Raw genomic sequence first — 25,723 nt, forward strand, 5'->3', positions numbered from 1 at the left:
AATTATAGGGTTCAGGGGTAGGTTTGGGTTTTGGGGTACAGGGGTATTTTTCGGGTTTAGGGATAGGTTTGGGTTTTGGGGTACAGAGTATATGTATAGGGTTAAGATGGGTTAGTGTTTAAGGGTGTGGGGGTATTTTAAGGAGTAAGGGTGGGTTGTGATTATGGGGTGCAGGGGTATTTAAATGGAGCAAGGTGGGATTAGCACACGATATGAGACATGGCATGAAGGGTGGAACGTACCACACGCCCCACCGTTTGTCACGCCCCCAGCACACGCCCACAGCACAACGCAGACAAGCCCACTACTACTTTGCTGGCACGCTTCTTTTACCTTTTAAATGTATATGCTGAGCGTCTGCATAGTCTATGTCCTTCTGCTGCAACTGCCCTTTCCGATGCTGTATTGGGTGTTGTGAGTGGTGCTGTGGTTCCTGAGATTACCCGCCTCAAATGTTTGGGCTCTCTCTTTATTATATTAGTATGGATATATATATACAGAAAGTTTCAGGATGATCCGTCAAGCAGGGGCCAAGACAAAAGGGGGATCCAAAAACATAAAATCCTGAGGCCTTTTCCAGAAGACTTCTTTAGACGCAGCTAAAGCAAAAATGGCTGAATAAAATAGCACAACATTTAGCAGGAAGCTAGATCTTGGGTCGCAGATTCTGCTTTTTGTGATTTGGTTTAAATCCATTCAGTAGCTTTTAAGATATTAAAGGTAAAAAATAATTGTATATTTTGAAAGTTGGGCTCACAAGAGTCACTGAGACTCTTGCGAGAGCACCAATATAAACAAGCAGTTGCAATGCAATAGGTCTCACATTAGGAAAGTTTGAGCTATTGGTATTGTAAATGACACATTTTTTATTTATGTGTTGGTTTTGAAAATAGCAAAATTAATAGCTTTGTCATTTACAATGCCAATAGTTTTAACTTTCGCAAATGGGACACCTATAGCATTTGTAATGCAATATGTGTTGTATTTACGTGACTTAGATGTATTGATATTACAAATAACAATGGCTTTTAATTTTTGTAATAATTAATACTTAAATAAAAGTTATTGTAATTTATAATGGCAATAGCTTAAACTTTTGTAAATAAGTTTTGTGAAGATTATGTTCAGTGTATTCTATTGTGACGAAAATCCAAGAACAGAAGTTAAATATTAACATCTTCTTGTGACATTTGTAATAAAGCTTGAAACATTGAGATAACACATTTGAACCAGTTGTTGTCGAATGGTTGCACAGAATGATGCTGTGGTGGCGCTGAGTGATGTTGTGGTTGCGACGAGTGATGATGTGGCATTCAGTGATGCTGTGGTAGTGCATAGTGATGTTGTGGTGCCACTGAGTGATGCTGTGGTGGTGCTGAGTGATGCGATAGATAGATAGAGTGTAATTTTGTGGCATGTAAATATGTGGCACTGAGTGGTATTTGAAGTGTATGTTGCATTGAGTGCAGTGTAATTATGTGGCGTGCAATTATGTGGCACTGAGTGGTATTTGGAGTGTATGTTGCGTTCAGCGCAGTGTATATATGTAGCATATACTTATGTGGCACTGATTGGTATTTGGAGTGTGTGTTGCATTGAGTGCAGTGTAATTATGTGGTGTGTAATTATGTGACACTGAGTGGTATTTGGAGTATATGTTGTGTTAAGCGCAGTGTAATTATGTAGCATATACTTATGTGGCACTGAGTGATTTTTGAAGTGTATGTTGCATTGAGTGCAGTGTAATTATGTGGCATTAACTATGTGGCACTGAGTGGTATTTGGAGTGTCTGTTGAAGTGAGGGCAGTGCAATTATGTGGCATGTAACTATGAGGCACTGAGTGGCATTTGGAGTGTATGTTGCATTGAGTGAAGTGTTATTATGTGGCGTGTAATTATGTAGCACTAAGTGGTATTTGGAGTGTATGTTGCATTGAGTGCAGTGTAATAATGTGGCGTGTAAGTACGTGGCACTGAGTGGTATTTGGAGTGTATGTTGCGTTGAGCACAGTGTAAATATGTAGCATATAATTATGTGGCACCGAATGGTATTATGAGGAGTGCATGTTGTATTCAGTAGAGTGTAATTGTGTGGCTTGTAATTATGTGACACTGACTGGTATTGTTTGGAATGTATGTTGCATTGTAATTATGTAGCATATAATTATGTGGCACTGAGTGGTATTGTGTGGAGTGTGTGTTGCATTCAGTAGAGTGTAACTATGTGGTGTGTAATTATGTGGCACTGAGTGGTATTTGGAGTGTATGTTGCGTTGAGCGCAGTGTAATTATGTAGCATATAATTATGTGGCACTGAGTGGTATTGTGTTGTGTGTATGTTGTATTCAGTAGAGTGTAATTGTGTGACGTCTAATTATGTGGCACTAAGTGGTATTGTTTGGAGTGTATGTTGCATTGAGTGCAGTGTAATTATGTAGCATATAATTATGTGGCACTGAGTGGAATTTGGAGTGTATGTTGCATTGAGTGCAGTGTAATTATGTGGCATGTAATTATGTGGCACTGAGTGGTATTTGAAGTGTATGTTGCATTGAGTGCAGTGTAATTATGTGGCACTGAGTGGTATTTGGAGTGTATGTTGCATTGAGTGCAATGTAATTATGTGGCTTGTAATTATGTGGCACTGAGTGGTATTTGGAGTGTATGTCGCATTGAGTGCAGTGTAAGTATGTGGCATGTATCTATGTGGCACAGAGTGGTATTTGGAGTGTATGTCACATTGAGTGCAGTGTAAGTATGTGGCATGTATCTATGTGACACTGAGTGGTATTTGGAGTGTATGTTGCTTTGAGCGCAGTGTGAATATGTAGTATATAATTATATGGAACTGAGTGGTACTTCTGGATGCATGTTGCATTGAGCGCAGTGTAAATATGTAGCATATAATTATGTTTAACTGAGTGGTAATGTCTGGAGTGTATGTTGTATTCAGTAGAGTGTAATTATGTGGCGTGTAATTAAGTGGCACTGAGTGGTATTGTTTGGAGTGTATGTTGCATTGAGTGCAGTGTAATTATGTGGCGTGTATCTATGTGGCACTGAGTGGTATTTGGGGTGTATGTTGCATTGTGTGCCGTGTAATTATGTGGCGTGTAATTATGTGGCACTGAGTGGTATTTGCAGTGTATGTTGCATTGAGTGCAGTGTAATTATGTGGCGTGAAATTATGTGGCACTGAGTGGTATTTGGAGTGTATGTCGCATTGAGTGCAGTGTAATTATGTGGCATGTATCTATATGGCACAGAGTGGTATTTGGAGTGTATGTTGCATTGGGTGCAGTGTAATTATGTGGCACTGAGTGGTATTTGGAGTGTATGTTACGTTGAGCGCAGTGTAAATATGTAGTATATAATTATGTGGAACTGAGTGGTATCTTCTGGAGTGCATGTTGCGTTGAGCGCAGTGTAAATATGTAGCATTTAATTATGTGGAACTGAGTAGTATTGTCTGGAGTGTATGTTGTAATCAGTAGAGTGTAATTATGTGGCATGTAATTATGTGGCACTGAGTGGTATTGTTTGGAGTGTATGTTGCATTGAGTGCAGTGTAATTATAATTACATTGTAATTTGCAATGCAATAGGTCTTGCATTAGGAAAGTTTGATCTATTGGTATTGTAAATGACAAATATTTTATTTATGTGTTTGTTTCGAAAATAGCGAAATTATTAGCTTTGTCATTTACAATGCCAATAGTTTTAACTTTCGCAAATGTGACACCTATCGCATTTGTAATGCAATATGTGTTGTTTTTACGTGACTTAGATGTATTGATATTACAAATAACAATGGCTTTTAATTTTTTACAATAATTAATACTTAAATAAAAGGTATTGTAATTTATAATGGCAATAGCTTTAACTTTTGTAAATAACTTTTGTGAAGATTATTCAGTGTATTTTATTGTGACGAAAATCCAAGAACAGAAGTGAAATAGTAACATCTTTTTGTGACATTTGTAATAAAGCTTGAAACATTGAGAGAACATATTTGAACCAGTTGTTGTTGAATGGTTGCACAGATTGATGCTCAGGTGGCGCTGAGTGATGTTGTGGTGGCGACGACTGATTCTGTGGTGTTCAGTGGTGTTCAGTGATGCTGTGGTAGGGCACGGTGATGTTGTGGTGCCCCTGAGTGATGTTGTGGTGCCCCAGAGTGATGTTGTGGTGCCCCTGAGTGATTCTGCGGTGGTGCTGAGTGATGCTGTGGTGATGTGATAGATAGATAGAGTGAGTGAGTGAGTGCGATAGTTAGATAGACCGATGGATAGAATGAAGGCGATCGATTGATAGATAGATACAGTGGTGGTGATAGATAAGAGTGAGTGCGATAGATAGACAGATAGAGTGAGTGCGATAGATAGACAGAGTGAGGGTGATAGAGTGAGGGCGATAGATAGACAGATAGAGTGACGATGGTAGATGATAGATAGAGTGAGGGTGATTGATAGATAGATAGATAGATAGATAGATAGATAGATAGATAAATAGATAGATAGATAGATAGATAGATAGATAGATAGATAGATAGATAGATAGATAGATAGATAGATAGATAGATAGATAGATAGATAGATAGATAGATAGATAGATAGATAGATAGATAGATAGATAGATAGATAGATAGATAGATAGATAGATAGATAGATAGATAGAGTGAGGGCGATAGAGGACGGTAGATAGATAGATAGATAGATAGATAGATAGATAGATAGATAGATAGATAGATAGATAGATAGATAGATAGATAGATAGATAGATAGATAGATAGATAGATAGATAGATAGATAGATAGATAGATAGATAGATAGATAGATAGATAGATAGATAGATAGATAGATAGATAGATAGATAGATAGATAGATAGATAGATTGACGGTGGCAAAGTCCCCCGATCCGCTTGCTTTACTGAGGTTGCCTAATTGCTCTCTACGCTGTGTTGTGAAAATATTATAATATCCGTGTTATCGGACTCTTAAGGCGTGTATTCCCATTCCTGCCCGACAGCCACAGAAAGACACTTGTCCAGACTCTTGTAGTCAGTAGGTTGGACTACTGTAATGGCCTTTTCATCTCGGCCAATAAGGAACAACTTAATAGACTACAAGTGGCCCAGAACACTGCGGCAAGATTGGTCCCTAATGCTCTGCCCAGGTCCCCCTCCCGTCCTCTGCTGGCTAAACTGCACTGGTTGCCTGTTCGGCAACGGGTTAAGTTTAAGGTTTGCTGTATAATACACAAGTGCCTCTTTGGTTCAGGCCCGAAATACCTGGTTGAAAAATTCAACCTCTATAGTCCTGGTTGTTCCCTGCGTTCGAGCAACCAATTGCCGCTCCAGGTCCCCAGGATTAAGAGGGCTAGGCAGGGAGGTCGAGCCCTGTCCTATAAGGGCCCAACACTCTGGAACTCACTCCCTCTCTCACTGAGACAAAATATCAATTTCCAGACCTTTAGGAAATCCCTTAAAACATACTTATTCTCAATTCCCTAAGCACATCACAGTCTATAATCCTGATTGGGCACCCTTAAGCAGTAGTGCTAGCACAGAGATACCCCTTCGGGGGGCGAGCCCTGCGCTATATAAGAATATAAATATATAAATAAATAGATAGATAGATAGATAGATAGATAGATAGATAGATAGATAGATAGATAGATAGATAGATAGATAGATAGATAGATAGATAGATAGATAGATAGATAGATAGATAGATAGATAGATAGATTGAGGGCGATAGATAGAGTGAGGACGATAGATAGATAGACTAAGGGTGATAGAGTGAGGGTGATAGATAGAGTGAGGGCGATAGATAGAGTGAGGGCGACCGATCGATAGATAGACTGAGGGCGACAGATAGATAGATAGATAGAGTGAGGGCAATAGATAGATAGAGTGAGGGCGATAGATAGATAGAGTGAGGGCGATAGATAGATAGAGTGAGGGCGGAAGATAGATAGAGTGAGGGCGATAGATAGAGTGAGGGCGATAGATAGAGTGAGGGCGATAGATAGAGTGAGGGTGAAAGATAGATAGATAGATAGATAGATAGATAGATAGATAGATAGATAGATAGATAGATAGATAGATAGATAGATAGATAGATAGATAAATAGATAGAGTGAGGGGGATAGATAGAGTGAGGCAATAGATAGACTGGGGTGATAGATAGATAGACTGTGGGTGATAGATGGATAGAGTGAGGGCGATAGATAGATAGAGTGAGGGCGATAGATAAATAGAGTGAGGGTGATAGATAGACAGATAGAGTGAGGGCGATAGATAGATAGAGTGAGGGCGATAGATAGAGTGAAGGCGGTAGATAGATAGAGTGAGGGCGATAGATAGAGTGAGGGCGATAGATAGAGTGAGGGCGATATATAGAGTGAGGGCGATAGATAGATAGAGTGAGGCCGATAGATAGAGTGTGGGTGAAAGATAGATAGATAGATAGATAGATAGATAGATAGATAGATAGATAGATAGATAGATAGATAGATAGATAGATAGATAGATAGATAGATAGATAGATAGATAGATAGATAGATAGATAGATAGATAGATAGATAGAGTGAGGGCAATAGATAGAGTGAGGGCAATAGATAGAGTGAGGGCAATAGATAGACTGAGGGCAATAGATAGATAGACTTTGGGCGATAGATGGATAGAGTGAGGGTGATAGATAGAGTGAGGGCGATAGATAGATAGAGTGAGGGCGATAGATAGATAGACAGATAGAGTAAGGGCGAAAGATAGATAGAGTGAGGGCCATAGATAGATAGAGTGAGGGCCATAGATAGATAGATAGATGGTTGTGTGTGTGTGGTGGGTTGTGTGTGTGTGGGTGTGTGGGGGGGGGGGGTTGGGTGTGTGTGTGGGGTTGTGTGTGTGGTTGTGTGTGTGCTTGTGTGTGTGCTTGTGGTTGTGTGTGTGTGGTTGTGTGTGGTTGTTTGTGTGGTTGTGTCTGTGGTTGTGTGTGTGTGTTTGTGTGTGTGTGGGGGGTTGTATATGTGTGGGGTTGTGTGTGGGGGGGGGTTTGTGAATGTATGGGGTTGTGTTTGTGTGGGGTTGTGTGTATGTGTGGGGTTGTGTGTGTGTGGGGTTGTGTGTGTGGAGTTGTGTGTGTGTGGGGTTGTGTGTGTGGGGTTGTAAGATTGTGTCTGTAACATGGATCCGTACATGCATCTGCAATACTGAAATGCCTGATGGGTTTGAGTACTTTTTGAATTGGATTCAAGGCTATCTGCAGATCCTTGTTCGTCCAAATATAGATAAAACTTTTCAAAATGTATCCTCTTAATGCCCAACTCAAGTACGTATGGACCCTCCCAAGTTTTTTGCCACTGCTTAACAGTTCAGCACGAAACTTGTCAAGAATATCCCAAAGTGAGGAACTTAAAAAAAATACCAAAACAACGTTTTGGTGCAGTTTTGTTGAATGTCGCCAAACTTATTAAGAAAACTATAAATGACTTTACTATGGAAACTCTGACCTAGCCAGAGGTACATCTGTGCTATAGTAATTTAGAAACACACAATGTCATTGCTTTAGCGAGCGCAAGTGTGTCTTTGATGAAGCAATTCCATTGAAGGTGTCGGCAGCCTGCGTGCTAGTCGAGACCTAGAAAGATGATGGAAAGAGAGTAGATTTTCATGGGGTCATGGGAGAGGTAAACAAGTGTGGTAGGAAGGGATGTATATGGGAATAGATTGGAACCACTTTGGGAGGTTATTGCAAAATAAAGAGAAACATGAAAAAGCACAGCAAGAAAAAAGGTCTACAGTACTGTGAGGATAGCAAAGGATTAGTTGGAACACAGAGTACCAGTGAAGAGTGATAACACCTATGTGCTTTTGTTGGCTTTCATTAAGTGACTGAGAAAACTATCTTGCAGATGAGTGGGGAGGGGAGAGAAGTCATAGGGACTGAGGTAAGTATATGAAAACCAGAAGGATACAAAAGCTGAAGAGAAGCATTTGTAGCAGGTTGTGCCAGTGCAAGGCAACAGAGTCTGGAACAATCCGGAGTGAAAAGCAGCTATGGAAATCAAGAAAGCCAATGCTGCGGCTGTGGATTAGGAGATTCGTGGCATGAACGGCGAGGAGAGGGCGGATATCCATGGATGTTGTATAATTAAATGGCAGGGATAAATGAGATAGGTCTGTCCAGCTTGAGCAGGATACGTAGTTAAACACAGATGTAGTGTCGCGGGCAGAAGCAACTGTCCTGCATGGGAGGGTTCTCTGGGGCCAGATTAAAACCTGCTAAATGATTCCCATTGCTAAATCCTGGCATTTGCGGGTACTTTTGCCAGCATTGCAGTGCTGCTCGCAGTATAAGTGCAATAAAGCAACAAGCTCTCGACATTGCTGTGGCGGGGCGGGGGAGCGCATTCTTTTGAAGTCTGAAGCGGGGCGGGGGAGCGTATTCCTTTGAAGTCTGATGCTGAGGCCGATGGTGTGCGATGTGCGATGTGGCTAAGGCCTCCACCCTCAACTTAATTCTGGGGATGGCTGAGTGCTGCCACTAACTCCAAGAGTAAAAGGTAAAAAAATACACAGACTAGAAGCACATTAATGCAGAGACTTTACAGAAGAAAGACAGCATACTACCAAATAACAGTAAAAAAAAACAAGAAAGAATCACGTCAATAGCAAGAACCAAAACAAATTATGTGCACTTTATTCGACACATCTACAAGCAAGACAAAATACAGCAAAAACAAATGGTCAGAGCATTAAGCAGGCTAGTATGTACAGCACCCAACCAATATGCACATAAACAGGGCTGCACACAGCCCAAGTAGAGTTTTTACAACTCAAAGAGTAAACACAACGGGCAGGCAATACAGTGCTGAAACAAAATTCAATTAAAAGAAATATGCTTCTACAGAACTGGTCTGTATGATACCCCAGCCACTAGGGAGCGCTGGGACGGGTGGATATGGTTAGGCTAACACAGCGAGGCAAGCAGGCTGCACATTAAGTTGAAAAGGCGAATGATCACCAAACCACCACACGCACGCAGAAACACGCCTCTACATGATCCACAAGAAAACTAATGTAACTAGTTAACACAAATTCTCATTAAGTACAGTATCGCTGCACAAAGAAATGACAAGACCAGTGCATCCAGGTTCAGCCAGGGCAAGTTGTAAAGCATGGGTTGATACAGTCCCATTGTAGTACATGCACAGTTTTGCTGAAAATAATAGCCCAACAACAAACTATTTTAAAATAGAATTATACTGAATTGGGGATTTCTGAAAAAGCTCATCTTCATATGTAAATGTGTCTCAAAGCAAAGAACAACGCTGTCGAGCACAAAATCATGGTACTAGTGTGTTGTGAACTCTGTAGTGTAGTTCCTATTTTCCCAATAGGCTCTGCGCATTGGAATAACATAAACAGCAGTGTAGACGTAGGACTGAGGTCATCTAAGTCTCTACTGACTATGTTAGACTTAACTTAGGTTCGATGGATACAACTCGGTTCTCCTTTTTACCAGCAAGGGGCGGTAGTACAACTGATCTTGTTCCGTTGACAGCTAAGACAGGTACTGCTTTTCTGTAAGAAGGCCCAAATTCCTTCTTCACCGCGATCTTCTCTCTGACCAGATCCCCAATCTTTGGAATCCAGACAGGTCTTGCTGGGACAGGTGGTGTATCTTCAGTGGTTGTTGGCTGTAGTTTTAACTTTATGTTTCTCAGGGCTTTTCTTGTTTCATTTAAGTCCTGTAAAACAGCCAAACGATCTTTGATATCAAAGCATTTTTTCTTATCTTCTACCACTGTATTTGTATTTTATTTATTTGTTTGATTAATTAAAATCTTACAAAAAAGCAGATAAAACTTTACCAAATTTAAAATTATAAAACAATTGGATTTTCAATCAGTTTTCAAAAGTTAGATATATATTATACACATAAAAAGGAAAAAAAGCTGCATTGTATAAAGTCCATATTGACGTAGATTATTGTTTGGTCAATCAAAAGCATCCAATTTCTTCTGTACCGCACGAAGGAATTTAACAAGCGCAGAACTCATCGGCAAATCTTCTGGGTTAAGACTTGCGATCAGTGCCTGTCTACATGTCCTTACAATACGCATGTTAAACATTCTTTTCTGTTTCTCAGGGCTTTTCTTGTTTCATTTAAGTCCTGTAAAACAGCCAAACGATCTTTGATGTCAAAGCATTTTTTCTTATCTTCTACCACTGAAGTTTGACTATCTAAATCCTGAATAAACATTCTAGTTCCGAGCAATAGTTCGTACGGGCTGAAACCTTATAGAGAATTTCTTGGCAGATTGTTAAGACTACGTTGGACACTTGTTAAATGTTGGACCCACCCATCACTCGAACCTAATACCTTTGCCGTTATAGATTGCTTTATGTCTCTGTTTTTTCTTTCCACAATCCCATTTCCCTCAGGATGGAAGGGACAAGATTACCGCAACGCAATGCCCATGCTGGTCATGGCCTCCTTATAAGCTCGAGAGCTAAAAGCAGGACCCTGATCAGAATGTAGCATGCCAATTGCGTATGTGCCGATAAAGACCTGCAAATCTTTTATAACAGTTCTGGCGTCAGCCGAGCACTGGGGCCACATTTTTAAGTGGATCTAGTCTTAAAAGGAATTAATGGGACGCTGGATTTTACGTATAGATAGCCTTATGCTAACTACAGAAATGGCCATGGCAATACTCCGGTTGGCTCATTACTGCGATCTCTGTTGCAGTCTGGACAGCTCTTTGAAAATGTATAATGTTGCAGGCTCATCCCCGGCCACCAGTATTCTGATTGTAATTCTGTCAGAGATTCCTTGATCTGTTTGTGCCTCGGACCTTCACCCATGTGTGCGTCTGCTATTAATAAGACTCTCCTGTTCGTGTTTGGAATAACTCTATCCCCCACTCCAGGGATTCGAGCAAAAGGAACGGAGTTTGCATCAATTACGTATGTATAATTGAGTGGATAGTTCACTGGTAGTGCTGAACAGTTGCCTTTTGAAGACGTTTTTACCGCCAGCATGGTTTCCCCGTCTATGTATTTTTCTGAACGCTTTTTTGTGGCTACGGAAGCCGGTTGAGTTGCTTCCACTGTGGCTGTATTAGCCAATGAATTCCCTGCAACGTGAACGCCATCACGTTGATGACTCAGTGTATGTATCACGTGAGCTTTTCGTGCTTCTTTTTGCAAAATAACTACCTGTTCCCAAAGCTTCTTATGCTTTATTGTGGCACCTGTGTCATCTTTGTAATCGTTTTGAACCCAGTTCTGCAAGTCATTATTGTAAGATTTGATGCAGAAATGCGAATCGCACACTTTTAGTGTCGGGAATTCATGATCGGCATTTTCAAGCACCATCTTTAAAGATCTGATTTCAGCTCGCTGAGCCGAACAGTTTCTCAGTGAATCAGTTTTTGTTATTTTTGGTCTGAATTTACCACAGTGCCAGCGACCTTTAATAATCGCACAAGCTGCATTGTAGGATTTATTATCCACATCGTAATGTTGTGTAAATCTGTCCGTATAGATTATACAAGAGTACTGTTGGAGAGGCAGAATTTCGATTGGCAGAGGATATTCTTCTTCATATTTCAAATCATTCCGTTTTTTCGTGTTCGAGACAAAATAGTATGTCACGTCTTCTGCAGCAAGAGAATTTTCCCACTGTATCCATTTTGGATCTAGTGCCACCGTTTTTAGATTAACTGGGCTGCATAACGCCTCAAAGACAGTAAAAACTGTAAAAACAGTTATTCTTTTGCCTTGGGCTTGGGCTCTTTCTTTTGCTACAGCAGTCTGAACCGCTTTTACAGTATTTTCTGTAAGACTGAATGTTTTTTCTGCTTGTGTGTACAAATGTGATTTGTAAGCTATTGGTACCGTTTCTCCCTCATTAGAGGTCAGGTACGTGAATCCGCATCTTCCTGGGATGACTCGGATTACAAGGTTGCGTGTATTGTTGCGAGTTTCTAATTTTGTTTTAGCTAACATGTCTGTTTGCAATGATCTCAAAATTTCTGTGTGTTTCTGAGTCCAATTGATCGGTTTAAAATAATAAAATAATAATAATAAGACCATTTCTTAAGCGCCTGGTTACACCTATGACGGTGTGTCCCCGCGCTGAAAAACTACTGCTCCCAGATGAAGCTAAAACCAAGTTACACTAAAATCCTAGATTGTATCAGGAAGCTATTTACTTGGGAAAGAGATAAGTTTTTAGATTTTGTCTGAATCTTGTTTCGGAGGGCTCCATCCGAAGATTCAAGGGGAGGCTATTCCAGTGTTTGCTAGCCAAGAAACGGAAGGAGCTACCTCCCATTCTGGACCTGTGAACTCGGGGGAGTTTGAATAACATCACTCTAGCAGATCTAAGATTTCGGATAGGGCGATGGGTGATAAGAAGTTTTTGCAGGTAGTATGGACCATTTCCCTGGGCAATACGATGAGCCTTAAATTTGATACGCTCCACAATGGGGAGCCAGTGAAGTTTACGCAATGCCGTGGAACCGGATGCCCTACGTGGAAGGTTCAGTACCAAGCGGGCGGCGGCATTTTGGACACACTGAAGTTGTTGAATGCCTTTTTTGCTCAGGCCAAGGAGAAGGGCGTTGCCATAGTCCAGGTGCGGCGTGACTAGGGCGTGGATAAGTTTCTTCCTGGCACCAAAGGGGAGCAGGTCGAGAATTTTGCGGAGGGTTTTTAATATTCCAAAGCATTTTCCAGTGATTTTACTAATTTGTTGCTTGAAGGAAAGCTCTGCGTCAATCATTATTCCCAGGTTTCTGACAACCTCTGCTGAGCGGGGGATTGGCCCTAATTCCGTCGGCCACCAGTCCTGCGACCAGGTAGAGAGAGACTTACCGACCACTAGCAGTTCGGTTTTTTCGCCATTTAGGTGAAGGCAGTTGTTGTTCATCCACCCAGCCACTGCTCGCATACAATTGGAAAAATTAATGGCTTCCTCAGGCTGGTTATTAGCAAGTTGAATTATCAATTGGGTATCGTCAGCGTATGTGACGATATCCACACCATAGGATTCCACAATATGTGCCAAAGGCTCCATATAAATATTGAACAGCGTGGGGCTCAGACTTGAGCCTTGTGGAACCCCATGCCTCAGCTTGCGGGGGGATGACTTATAGGGAGGGCAATGAACCTGAAAACTCCTATTTTCCAAGAAGGATCTTATCCATTCCAGGGCTAGGCCCTCTATTCCCATGTCTGAGAGGCGTGACAGCAGCGTTGAGTGCAGCACGGTATTGAATGCTGCACTGAGGTCTAATAACACCAACGCTGCTGTCTGCCCTCCGTCAACAAGTTGTCTCAGGCGTTCAGTGCAAAAGAGGACCGCACATTCAGTTGAATAACCTGCTCTAAAACCTGACTGGGTTGGGTGGAGGCAAGAGTTCTCTTCGATGAATTGCATAAGTTGCTTATTCACCACCTTCTCCACAACTTTCCCACAGAAGGGGAGGAGGGATATCGGACGGAGGTTTTGCAGTTGAGAAATATGAATGTTCGCTTTCTTTTTCAGGGGTATAACCTGTGCGGTTTTCCAAGCCTCCAGCACATGGCACTCCTGGAAAGAGAGAGCGATAAGCTGTTCAATCTGCTCAATCATGCCATCAAGGACTCCTGTGCATCGATTAGGGGAGATTACATCCAGAGGGGATCCAGAATGTATTCCTCTCATAGTCAGAAGCAGGTCAGATCTCTTAGAGACTGAGAAGCTTGTCAACAGGGGCTTGGTGTTGGGAACCTTTCTCACTATTGAGTGATGGTCATGTGGGCTGTCTGTAAAAGTAGCGTGTATTAAGTCTACTTTTTTCACAAAAAAATCTGCAATCTCATCACATAGCTCATTAGAGTATGTGTCTAGAGCCTCAAGTCTGGTAGGCACCGTGAGCTCTTTGTATATTGAAAAAAGTTCCTTAGTAGGATTTTTAGCATTTTCAATACGTTCTTTAAAATGCACACCTTTAGCTGCTCTAATAAGTTTATGATAGATTTTTAATTCATTTTTATATTTTAATTTGTCCTCTGGATCATAGTTTTTTCTCCATCCTCGTTCAATATTTTTACATTTGGCCTTAGCTTCCTTAAGTTCTTTGGAGAACCAGGGAGCCGTTTGAGTCTTTCTGACAGGGGGTTTAAATGTCCACGGTGCTACTGTGTCCAGAGCCCTGGACATCCATTTTTCATAGTCTTCCCATGCCTTAACCAGGGTATCGTTGGAGGGGGGAGGTTCTCTCCCAAGGGCAGATTTAAACTTTTCTTCTGTAAAGTTCTTCCAATCTCTGCGTTTCACGGGTTTAGAGTTTTTATTAATTCGTAGAGAGGTTTAACCCTCTCTGCATAATTTAGAATGTAAGTTCTTCCAAAATTCAGGAAGCCTAGTATCGATTGTAAGTTCTTCAGCGTTTTTGGTGCTTGGAGTACAGCGCACTTCTCTAAGAAGTTGTCTGCTAGGCTTTTGCCTTCACTTGATAATTCATATCCAAAAAATAGGACTGTTAAATGGGGAATTTGTGACTTTTTAAAGTTGAATTTGTAACCCTCTGCTGCGAACCCAAGTATTATGGTGTTCACTCTTTTCAAGTTAGTATCCAGGTCGTCATCTGTGAGATAGATATCATCTACATAAGATAATGCCTCATCATCATACATTTGTAGTAACTCTGTTACTCTTGCTGAGAATAATCCTGGGCTGTTCTTGAATCCCTGTGGGAGTCGACAGAAATTTTTCTGTGACCCCATTATTGAGAAAGCGGTTAAATACCTGCTTTCGGGTTCAATGTTTTGACAAAAGAACCCATTAGAAATGTCTAATGTTGTTTTGTATTTTTTGCGAACTATGTTATTCATTAGTGCCGCACTGTGCGAATTTTGTACCGCAAATGTTTTGCAACATGAGTTAAGGTGTCTGTAGTCCAAGACTAGACAATATGAGTCGTCTGGTTTGGAGACAGGAAACAAAGGATCGTTCATTTGAGAGGTGCATGTTTCAATCACCCCTTGGTATTCAAGTTGATCTAAGATCTCCCTGACCTGTTTTTTAGCTTCTTGCTTAATTGGGTACTGTCTTTGTGCAGTTGGTTGACATTTTAACTGGATTTTGTGAGGAGGAGAGTCCTCATCCTATCCTACATGATTCTTATATAATGCAGGTGCTTGAGCAACTGCCCATTTTCTTGCATATATGTATTTTCTATGAATTGGAATATGATTTGAGAAGGCAGGCATAATAATTTCTTCGCCATGAGGGCACTCCCTGACAAACTCTGGAGGCCAGTCTTTCTCAGCTAATAGGATGTCATAGCCTTTTGAGAGTTTATGCCAAAACAGACCCCTTACCTTCCTAGTCTTATCTCCCTCTATACGCAATGTTATTTCGTATATTTTATGAGGTTCGCTAACTCTGGTATCTGCAGTTTCCACCTGAATGTATTCATTCGTGTCCACTGTCTCCAGATGATTCATCAGGATCTTGCGAGCTATTGTCACTTCTGCTGCGCTGTCTAGCATTGTCTGTGCCCACTCTCCGTTTTTCAGCTGTGTCCTCAGTATCCTCTGCATGTTTGATTATTTTAACACTGGCTACCTTCTTTCTTGGTAATTGTAATTTTTTACTTTCAGCAGGTTCCTTGTCTTTGGACTTGACGTGCTCTTCCCTGTGTTCTGACCGTCCTCTTCTTTCCGATTTCTGCGAAGAATTCTGAAAAGATCGAGAGGGACGTGTATCAATATCTTGATATCTATCAGGCTTTTTCAAATTATCCTTTTTTCTAAGGTTGTATCTTTTCTCAGAGGGCTCCCTTTGGGGAGACTTGTGTTCTCGGTTCGGAGTTCTTTCCCTCCGCCGAGGAGACCTTCCTCTGGACTGGAATCTTTTTTCTTTGGGAGTGGATTGTTTATTTCCATCCCAGCTCTTTTTGGGAGTGTTAAGATTATTTTTAATAAATATCTTTTCAGGATGTTCAGTTAGTTGGGGTTTTACCGGTTTCCCACCCAAACTATCTCTTCCTAGTTCTTCATAGGATTTTTCTATGATTCCGGCAAGTTCAATTGGTTGGTCTGCTATATCTGTTTCTTTCAATTTTTGGCAGATCGCCACGGATGCTGCTTCTCCTTTTATGTTGGCTAATAATATAGCCAAGACCTGCTTGAAGTCTTTCAGTAATTTCATACCAAGAGTTAAAGCAGGTTCTGGACCTTATTCATTTTGAATCTGTCTTAGTACATCTGGTATCCCCGCCAGAGACGGAACACCATGTGTTTTTGTGTAAATGGAAGCAAAGACTGTGCCCCAAGTGTCACAATCCTCCACATGTGGTGCGACCCCCATTGGAAGGCAGATAGTCAGAATTCTTTGTTTCTCACTTTGGGTAGTATTCGGGAATACTGCCTCTATTTGAGTTATTTTTTGTGCTAGCCAGAATGGAATTTGTTCCCGTTTTTCGGGTGTTTTACCAAGACATGATTGTATGTTCTGTGGTGTAATTTTGTTTGTGTTTCCCTGATGAGGGGTCAGCTGTGGAATGTTAATAGCTGGTTGGACTGTTGCAGTTACATATTGGACTACTTGTCTATGAATTTTAATTAGTACTTTTAGCTGGGCTAAAAGTTCCTTGTCTGACATTTTTTCGATGTCTGGATGTGGTGTGTAGCTGGCTAGAACCGGCCACGTTGCTCCTGGTCTACCTAGTGGACCGAGCCTGGTGATGTGATCATTATGTTTGAGGGCGCCTTTAAACCAGAGCAGATGCTCTTGGTAATTTAGTGGGATTTCCACATCCTCGAAAGGAGTGTATTCATCCGGAGGTTCCTCTATTTTGTAATAGTAGAAATCGTGTGTTGTAGCGTTTGCAGCTGGAAAGTTTTTCCATGAATAGAATACCTCTGTCTGCCGATATTCGTGTGCCTCTATCACGAAAATGACTGTACCACCTCGTGATGTCAGTCCGTTATCTATAGGTTTTAGAGTTATAGCTCTTCTTATGTTGACCGGAATGAGTATAGCATTCGGGTCATTCTGTAGGAGACTCGTGTCATCCTCTAGGAGTTGAGTTGCTAATCTAGCTGCCTCCCTATCGTCATCACTATCCACCATTTTTACTGGCAGAAAGTTTTTTTTTTCTGTTGCAGAATTACTTTCAAGGAGACAAAAGATTAGGTGCACAATATTTTGGAACACTGTATCCTTCAACGTTGACTAAACCGAAACTCTACATAGGAATCTCTTCCTACTAAATTCCGGCGGATTTTAACCTTTCACCAACTCCAGACGTCTATTGGAGTATTTACGGGGAAAAAGGGTCTGTGTGAAAAAGCACGACTGAGTTACTCTGACGTCTTGCGTTAGTTTTATCGCCTTACCAAACGTTGGGCGCCATGTAGTGTAGTTCCTATTTTCCCAATAGGCTCTGCGCATTGGAATAACATAAACAGCAGTGTAGATGTAGTACTGAGGTCATCTAGGTCTCTACTGGCTATGTTAGACTTAATTTAGGTTTGCGCCAGCTAGCTCAGAGGTCACTGGAAACTTTCTTGAATGAATAGGGAGAGATCAGCTACACTGGCTCAGACAAGAAGGGATTCAGCTTCCGACAACCATATAACATGACAACTTTGCTCCCCCAGAATAAGAGTAAATCTCTAGAGTCGTGTGAAAACAATAGACAGCTATTTCACTCTGTTACCTGTGCGTTCTTAGTTTCACCAGAGTGCAGAGAATAGAGAGATGGACGTTTTCAATAAAAGGTATTATTTATTGAGCAGTCTTCCTTCTCATGCAAGAGAAATGAATTGCCACAATTGCAATACTTAATATAAAGTAAAGTACGTACAGTAAAAGGAGTATTACGAAATAATACTGTAAAAGCATTGATATGGTTTCTTAGCCATAAGACACTTTAAAATGGATAAAATATATACATACATATATACATTGGCTAACGCCCTCAACTGGTGCTTCTAAAATACGCCTACCCCGGTGTACCTCATCTAAGCCTAAAACGTGGGAAGGAGTAAGTAAGTAGCAGTTTAAGTTAAGTTGGTTTTGCCAAGAATCTGATTCAAGAATTCTCTCTAAGGGTTTAGTCAGCACTGTACCTTGGGAATAGAATGTAGGAGGTCTGGTATCTCTCTTTCAGGACTCGATATCCCAGTCACCCGCAAGGGTAGGCTGGAAACGCCGGAGCTGGATTTTCTCGCCAGGAAAAAAGACAGCGTCTTTCTCAGCGCGTCAAAGAGGAGGGGCAGCTTCCGTGGGCTTCTCGCATCAGCTGGGCTATCGGCAAGTAGATAGCTGCTCTGCTCCAAAACCACCCTGTGTGTTTGCTTAAGGCAACGTTGGTATATTTATACCTGAAAGGTGCCGAGTTTGACGTAAGGTTTGGACATAAGACGTCAATAAAGATGTCACTAAGAACTGGCCGTTCTTACAGTGCTCGCTGGAGTTCTATCACAAATCAAAACAAAGCCAGTGGGGATTTCCCAGGTTGCTGGAGGTTTGGTGTGTCGAAAGAACTCGTTGTGCTTTCTAGGAATCTAAGGAAGTAGCTTTTGCCGTGCCTTGGACTGCAAGGGCGATTTACTGAAATATGGATCTGATTCTTATGCCATTATAGGGATATTATTGATTGTAGCCGTACAAGGGCATAAAATAGCAATATTGATTCAGGTTCCTAGATAAAAACCCAATAACTCCATACCCTAACACAGAAAATCTCAAAAAATCCAGTGGGAATGTCGTTGTTACACGAGGCAGCGCTTTAACACCTAGACAATAAAAAGCAGTTATCGAAGACTACAATGAAAGACATGCATATTAAAATCAAAGACTGCTTACACACAGAATAAGTACCAGCCCGAAAAATATGCAAAGCCACTACCAAGCAAATCACAGAATAGAACATAAAAACAATATACAAAATGAGCTCTCAGCATTGCGTGGTGGGGGCTTAGACACTTTAGTGAGGCAGCGCTGCTCAGAAGTGAGGCACTTATCAGAAGTGCTCAATGTCAATAATATTTAAAAGAACATTGCATGTACCACAACAGACTGGCATTCACTCCAACTGAATAATGATTTTCCGGACTGGGAGGAAGTGAAATCACGGCAGAAGAGAGGCCAGGGAGGGGTCGGAAAAACAGAGCAGGCGTGAAAGCACGGCAGGAGAGAAGCCAGGGAGGGGGTGGAACAAACTCAGTGGGAGGTGTATGGGCGAGCGCAGACAGTGCAACACGGATTCCTTTGAAATCTGATGGGGGCGGGGGAGCGGATTTCTTTGAAGTCTGATGCAGAGGCTGGCTGGCGATGTGCACGAGCCAAGCTCACATGAACTGTACCGAATCCGCAGTTTGGGGATACTTTTCTAAATCCTTACTATAATCTCTCCCACCATCCCTATGGGATGGATTAGACGAGACCTAAAAACAGAGTTCTTCTGACTAGCCTAGGGGGCTTTATTTTCCCTTGGGCCATCTCGTGTCTGTGGGCGTCTCATTGCCGCGAGAGCTCTGACTGGCTGCCAGCAACATGAGAAAAATGTTGTTGGCAGTCATTACAGGACTCGGGAACTTGGTTCCCTGTTCTAAAGCTGTGAAATAAAAAAGATATATGGAGGCACGTCGGGGATGCCCAGGCCCCATAGGCTCCAAGGTTCCATGGGGGGAACCAGAGGGACCACCCCGGCCAAAAAAAAGAAAAACAAAATTGTAAGAAATCTGTACTCCCGTGAGAGTATCGCAGGTTAAAAATAAAAATGGTGGCCAGGCTGCATTTTTACATTATACGTCCCAGGTAGCCTACTACCACAGTAAAAAACTATTTATTATGGTGGGAGGAGATGCGCGGTACCCGGGGTTGTGAGAGCCAGCCGGGGAGGCAGGGGCCTTGGGGCTCCCCCCGCTGCATGGAACCAGGATATGGTGGGAGCTCTGGGTGTGCACCCACCCTTTGTTGGGTTGGCCCCAGTGGATGGGGTCCCAGGGGCCACAATCAGCCAGGGGAGGGGGGCTGTGTGCCCTCTCTCCGTTTAAATGGCAGCCGTGCCCTGAGGATGGGACACTTCAATGCTGCCAGAGAAAAAGTAATGCGTGATGTCATATGAGAGTTCATAATCAGTGCATGGAGGGGGCACAAGTAATAGTTAGTGCTCCTAACTATAACTGGTGAATTTCTGTGTTTTTTTTAAGTTCAAAACATTAACGTTGCAACTGAGGAATTCACCTAACTATAACACTACGTTAACCTTTGTTTTTTTCAGTGAACATATATATATTTATGAATGTGTATGTATTGGTTTGCTAATAACTTTGCTGCTGTGTGACATATCTTAACAAAACATTTCTAAAAGCAATTTTGGGCTAGTTTATTCATGGAAAGTTTCAGGGTGATCCGTCAAGCAGGAGCTGAGAAAAAGGGGGTTCTAAAAATGCATTTGGCCATTCATTTTTTCTCTGGAAAATTGAACAGGAGTACCACATTTGGTGTAAATCCATTAATAATTTTTTTTTTAATTAAGGTTCAAGAACGTTGTATGTTTTACGCTGTGGCAGATGTGTGGTGCAGATAGATATTAATGTAAGATCTGATTGGCTGCCACTGCATCAACAAAGATGTGGCAGCAGCCATTTTAGGATTGAAAGCATCTCACTAGCATCTGAATAGCAGCTCCGGGTGGTGGGTTCCCTGGTGCCTCAATGAACCTCAGGGAAGGGGGCGGCATGCGACTTCCCGCTAAAAAATTGACTGTGCCACCCCCTCCATCCCAGACTCACCACAGATGGGGAATATTAAAAGTCTAGGACCTCTACAAGGCCTAGGGATATCAGGGAGGATATCCGTATCCTGACCTCTTACATCTTTTTTCTAGCTTTTTTCAGGATTGTGGACGCAATCCTAAAATGGCTGCTGACACATCTTTGTTGATGCGGTGGCAGCCAATCAGATCTTACCTTAAGATCTATCTGCACCATGCATTTGCCACAGCGTAAAACATACGCCATTTTTTAACCTTAATTTCTAAAAACAAAATGATTAATGGATTTACACCAAATAACAAACAGCACACTTTGTGGACCAATATTTTGCTTTGTGTCTAATTTGTGTAATTCTGTACACCAGTTTTTGTGGCATCCCTGTTTAATTTTCCTGACGAAAAAATGAATGGGCAAAATGCATTTTTGGAACCTCCGGCTTGACGGATCACCCTGAAACTTTCCATTAATAAACTAGCCCAAAATTACTTTTTGAAAAGTTTTGCGAAGATATGTCAAACAACGGCAAAGTTATTAGCAAACCGATACATGCACATTAATTAATATATACATGTTCACTGAAAAAAACAAAGGTTAAAGTAGCGTTATAATTAGGTGAATTTCAAAGTATCAACGTTAATGTTTTGAACATAAAAAAACACCGACATTCACCAGTTATAGTTAGCAGCACTAACTATTACTTGTACCCCCGCCATGCACTGCTTATGACCTCTCATATGACATCATTCATGACTTGTTCTCTGACCGCATTGATGTGTCACTGACCCCATCCTCATGGCCCGGCAGCCATTTAAATGGGGACGGAGCACACAGCCCCCCTCCCCTGGCTGATTTTAGCCGCTGGGACCCCATCCACTGGAGCCCAGCCAACAAAAGGTGGGTTGGGTGGGTGCCCACCCAGAGCATTCAAGGTGGGTGCCCAACCAGAGCTCCCTCCATATCCTGATTGGGGGCAGTGGGGGGAGCCGTAAGGCCCCCACCACCCCGGCTGGCTCTCACATCCAGCAGGAGCTGGCATTGCTTCCGCCCACAGGGAGCAGCTAAAAATACTGCTCCCTGCAGTCAGGAGCAATATTCTGATCTGTTTCCTTGCCAGCATACCTGCGAGCAGAAAAACAGATCTGAAGTCCGTTTTAAGGTGGCAGAAGAATTTTTAAAGCTCCTTCGAGCTGGGAGCAGACTTTGGGTTTGTTCACGCTTGGCAGGAGATTTGAAATTGTTCCCACCAAGCGAGAGCGAGCGCAGGTTTCCCTGCCCGCACCAATGCAGGCAGGAAAACCGCTATGTCCTGTGGGTGGGCACCTCTAACTATTGCCTGTGAGCAGGCCGTGGGGGTGGGCTTCCTGGGCATTTGATGACTCAAAGAGGGGGGCCACGCTGCTTCCCTCCATAAAACGAATTGGATCCAGGTGTGGGCTCCCTGTGGCTTTTTTGGCTCTGGGATGGAGGCTGCATATATATATATATATATATATATACATATACATATATATATATATATATATATATATATATATATATATATATATATATATATATATATATATATATATATATATATATATATATATATATATTCACCTTTGCATATATGGCGAATGCTTTCAATTGATTTTGTTTTAACAACTGCATTTAACAACACCAGGATAAAAGGAATTAAATAAAGCAAACAACTTAAAGTCACATTCTAGAGATATTGTGACTTTTACCAGAGTTGTTTCCTTGTGTAAAGCTATTAATGCATGCAATCTGTGAAGTAGTAAATATTATTTTTCTCAAGCCACTTTTGCTGTACTATGATAAGAAATCAAACATGACATTTGCACTATAGTTCTAAATGTGTAAACACATATTTATTAGTAAAATTGGTCTAAATGATGAGTTTTTAGGGGCACATTCTTTCCACTGTCATACTGCCTGTATGGAGGAGCCATCACGTCAAAATGAATCAGGAGCCTGCTATGATGTATGAAGTGGTTTATTTAATACATCATGGTAGGTATATGGCAGCCAAACAAGCAGACCTTTTTCAGGACTATAAATAAAATAACCTTAATGTTGATTCTACTTCCCACAAGCATTAGGTAAACAACTGTGAACATAAATGGAGGAGTAATACAACCTATCTGTGTGATATAAGCCAAAGACAGACTCTGGACACTACCAAGATCATTTAAAAGCATCTCTATGTACAAGGTCAACAAACTATACCTTAATCACAGGAGACAATATTTTCCTTATATTAAAGATTTCAAAGAATTTGTATATTAGTAAAATATCCACAACAGTCATTTCCCCGTGGGTTCCGATAACAGCTTATACAAGCATTTCATGTATATGAAAATTAGCCTTATGTGAGAACAACTATGTATGTCATATAGAAACTGAATGAGGCACAAGTGGGTTAGAGCACTCCATGTACCGCTGAAGGATCACCGCTTATCAACATGTCCTTTTCCGAACACTACTAATATTCCCGCTAATAAACAGGAAAGGTTAAAACTACATTAAAAATGGAACAAATCATAAAATAAAAAAACTGATTAGATTGCTATTACAGAATCATGACTGTACATCTTTAATGGTAGTCAATGTTAGATTTTTATGTGCATCTCTTCAATTAGATCCAAACATTCAGCATGACATGTATCTAATAAAATTATGTAATATGACTCTATTTATGCAGTCCTGCTACATATTCCTATCTTTTTCTTTCTTTTCAACCATATCAATTCCAAAAGCAGTTAACTATTTACTATTGACGATATGTTGCTTCTGAAACTGGTGTGTCACAGGTATATTTGATCATGGGTGTTAATAGCCCTGCAATGATACAATATACAATTAATAAAAGAGAAAATGGCCTTCCTAAAGTATCTTATAGATGGATAGACGAACAGATAGATAGATGGATGGATGGATGAAAAGATAGATAGATAAATAGATAAGATAGACAGAAAGACAGACAGACAGACAGATACTAGATCTAGACACACAAGTGGGGTAGTGTTCGTATTGGGACAAATAGGGAAATTCTGGGAGGTAAGAATTTTGTGGATCCCTGCATATTTCAGAAGTTTATCCAGGAGAGCCACACTACCCTGCACTCCTCTCAGTGTGTAGTTTTCAGAAATGTATGGGTTTGGTAGGTTTCCCTATGTGGCACCAGACACTAGCCATAAAAGTGCAGCCTTTCAACATGAGAAGTGGAACAATATTAAGAGCTGGTCCCACTCGGCAGGCCCATATCTAAAAGCAAAACCCCATAGTATTGAAATGTTCCCTCTTTTGCCATAAGGGTTGGGGATACTTTAAAATGTAACATGTAAATTGATACTTGCATAGCGCACTACTCACCCGCAAGGGTCTCAAGGCGCTTGTACGAATACCGCTGTGGAACCCATCCTGGCTTACCCTGTGAGGCGTCCACTCCTGGGCACCCCCAAGGTGGAGGCCAGTCATCCTTAGCATTGTGGGGGCCGTTGTGGAGAATAAGCAAGCTATTGCCCAGAGTTGCAGAGTGGGACTCCATGATTGGAATAGGCACCGAGGCGAGAATTATCAGATCCGTGGAATTTTGAGCCCAAGACCGCCGAGGCGGGGAATTGAACCCTGGTCCCCGGCTAGACCTCTGCATCAGGGCCTGCCGTTCTAATCATTGAGCCACACTTCTCCTACTTTAGGCCTCAGGAGAGCAGAAAGACTGTTAAGGCTTTAAGGGTGGAGCCTGATGTCAGGATATGCCAGACAGCACCTAATTATGTTTTTTTTAAAAATAATACTACTGGTATCCAGCAAGCTTTCTGACCAGTTTCTGGATAAATACCCACAATCTGCCCTTGGGGGGAGGAAAGACTGCTGCATCCATTCTGGTGTAGGAGCACAATGTGATGTGTGGGTAAGCCTGTTCCACCCACAGTGCTTAATTTGAGCTGGTACTTAATTGACAGCACTGTCACTTAATTGTCGACACAGGCATTAATGACAGCTGCCACATGGTAGCACTGTTTGTATAATTTAGAGATGAGCAGAACAGCAATTGTTGATTAATTCAGTATGCATTAAAAACAACTATTTGCCGCCCAAGCAATTTTCATAGCTTTGGGGGCCTGGAATAGGCAGGATTGTCACACTTGTAGCAGTATGCTGGTTAGTAGTTGTGTAGGTACTGTCATTGGCATCACTGGCAATGGCAATGGGTGGTTTAAGCTGCCAAGGCCTCCTGACTAAAGCCCTGGCACTTATTTCTTAACAAATTAGGCACTGCCCATTGTCCTCTTTTTTTGGGCCTATTCTTCTCCTGGGGTCTAGTGGGCTTCTGCCTAGGGGAATAATGGGGGTGAAGATGTCCTGTATGCACCCCAAGGGGGAAAGAAAATCTGTTATGTTTTAGAGGACTGGGAGCACTACCTCATTGCTATGAGAGCTGAACCCTTTTTTTGGCACATAGATTTTCCAGGTGTCTATTAGTTTTCTGCCCTCCAGGGGGCAGATTGTTGGGTGCATCCCTCCGAATTCACCCCCATGGGATGGAAAGACTAGTATAGCCTTTTTTAGGGGTGGAGCTCAACCTAAGTGTATGATGACCTCCACCACCTCATCACCTTCGCCAAAAAATAGATTCCCTGTGGTTTAGTGGGCTTTCTGCCATCGCCCCCCCCCCCCACCCACTCCCCTTAGGGATTTACCCCCAAATTCACCCCAGGGGGCTGAAAGACCGCTTTGGCAATTTTGGGTTACAGGGTGTAGCCTCATGTGCAGGAGGACCCCCCTCAACTTTTGACAAAAAATGGATTCCTTGTGGCCTAGTGGGCTTTCTGCCACCGCCACCCCAGGGGACAGATTGGTGTTCATGACCTCCTACCTCCCCCCTGGGGTGCAGAAAGCCTGTTGTGCCTTGGAGGGCCCATT

This window comes from Lissotriton vulgaris, chromosome 1_1, assembly GCF_964263255.1.
Source record: "Lissotriton vulgaris chromosome 1_1, aLisVul1.2, whole genome shotgun sequence".
Classification (NCBI taxonomy): Eukaryota; Metazoa; Chordata; class Amphibia; order Caudata; family Salamandridae; genus Lissotriton; species Lissotriton vulgaris.